The sequence below is a fragment of the Vitis riparia genome, chromosome 4 (assembly GCF_004353265.1).
Source record: "Vitis riparia cultivar Riparia Gloire de Montpellier isolate 1030 chromosome 4, EGFV_Vit.rip_1.0, whole genome shotgun sequence".
In the NCBI taxonomy this organism is placed as follows: domain Eukaryota; kingdom Viridiplantae; phylum Streptophyta; class Magnoliopsida; order Vitales; family Vitaceae; genus Vitis; species Vitis riparia.
This window is the reverse complement of record NC_048434.1, coordinates 19,025,138-19,027,327: the sequence shown is the minus strand read 5'-3', so window position 1 is coordinate 19,027,327 and position 2,190 is coordinate 19,025,138.

The following is a 2,190-nucleotide window of genomic DNA, read 5'->3' as shown; positions in this document are numbered from 1 at the left end:
GCCGAATTTGAAAACAGGACGCCAAATTTTGTATATTTGCCAGGAAGGACTTTATTGTTATCTACAAATACGCTTCCGTCTGAAAATAAATGTTCTTTAAATATGGAAATCCAGAGGATGGCATCGTGTGGAATAAAGTGTGCTTTCTTTTCCTAAATAGATAAGATTTATCTCTGAAAAGTGATTCATTTTTCTTTGGTATTGTATTGTGTTCTAAAATCAATCCAGCACATTCACGCTTTATTCTTTTGATAAGGCAATTTGAAAGATTTTTCTATATATATGAAATGTAATTTTTTTACAAAAATATCTTTCATTAAATTCTTTACCCCAAACACTATTAAAAAAACTTGTAAGGATAATTATGTTGAATTAAAATTATATTTATACGTGAATCCGTATTTTTCACATATGTCAAAGACGACGTGTTTTTATGTGAAAGTTTAATTTTTCGAAAAAGTTATAATCATTATTTATTTTTTTCTATTTTTAAAACAAATGTAATCATGATTGAAATCCAACTCAAAATCAATCTAAAATAACTTTTAGACAAATTTTAGAGCCATTCTCCTAATTCTTTTACTTCAACTTTTATATATATATATATATATATATATATATATATATATATATATATATATTTCTTTACTCTTCCTTTTTTATCTTCAAACATCACATTTATTTCACCTTTTTAATTTCTTTTCTAAAAATAATTTAATATTTTATCATTTCTCTTTTATTAAAATAATTAGAAAAAGAAAAGCACAATATATAGTAATATAGATATATTAATAGACTTTTTAAATTTTAATTTTTCTAATTTAATTTTAATTTTATATTTTATAATTGAATAATTTAAATTTTAAGTAAAAACAAATATTTTTTATAATTTAAATTTATTTTTAGTTTTATTTTATTTTCCTATTTTATTTTATTATTATTAATATAACATTTTAGTAGTTGTCGTGAAAGTAATTAATAAAACTTTCTTTAAAATTTAATATTGTAATAACATTTTTAAAATGTAATTTTCATATATTTGAAATAAAGCAATAATTGTTTTTTTTAGATTTTTTTGTATATATTTTAGAATTTTCATCCTATATGTATTTTTATTATATGAAATAAAAAATCATATTGAAACCATTTAAAAAATAATTTTAATATTTTCATTTTAAATTGTATTTTGAAAAATAATTTAAAGTTATATATTGATATAAACTTTTCAAATCAAGATTTTATTTTTCATGTGTATTTATTTTTATCATTTTAAAAAATAAATTATAGAAAATTAGAAACCTAAAGAAAAAAAACAAAAAGTAGAGTGCATTGTAGATGATACAACATAATCACACAATTTAAATAAATTTTATACAATATCCATATTCTTTGGATATTTTTGGCATTATGAAAAAATCAAATCCTTTAATTCAATTATAAATATTTGTTTGCCTTTGAGTTAAATTTACATGTTTTGTGAAGATTATACCCATTATTAGTTTTATCTGCCCCTAAATCATAATTATCTCTATTTAGAGACAATTATGATTAAGGGTTAATTAAAGTCGATAATGGATTTGACTATTGTAATTGTAGTAACTATTGTTTAATAATGTAAAATGAAGATTTAGTTAGACTTGTTTTTAATGATAACAAAAGTAACTTGGATATGATGGTTATATATGAGTGCATTAGTAATAAAGATTTCAAATGAGACTTTCAAGAAGATATATTAAAAGAAAATTATGAAGCATAAATAAAAAAACATTAAAATCAAAAGAAAAACACAATATGGGTGATACTAAAGAAAATCGTCTCTAACTTTGCACTAAATCTTGGACAACTTCTTGTAGTTCTTACGAGGCAAGCTATGTATGGTTTCTAAAAAGAAGATATGTAGAGTGAAGCAAGGTGTGTGGAGTTTCCCAAGAATTTGGTTCTATATAGAGAGTTGTAGAGAGTAAACGACTCAATCAGATGGTCCATAGATTGTATAGCTTTTGTATTCCAATGGTCATTTACACTTGGCACAATGGTTGGTTAGATGGTTATGAGTGGTCAATCGAAGCTTTGGAAAATCTTCAAAACAATCTGTTGCTTCACATGCATATATGAAGGACATTTGATTTTCATTATTGTTTTTCACAAAGCTAGCATTGATTACTAATTATTATGAGAATGCTTTTGAGT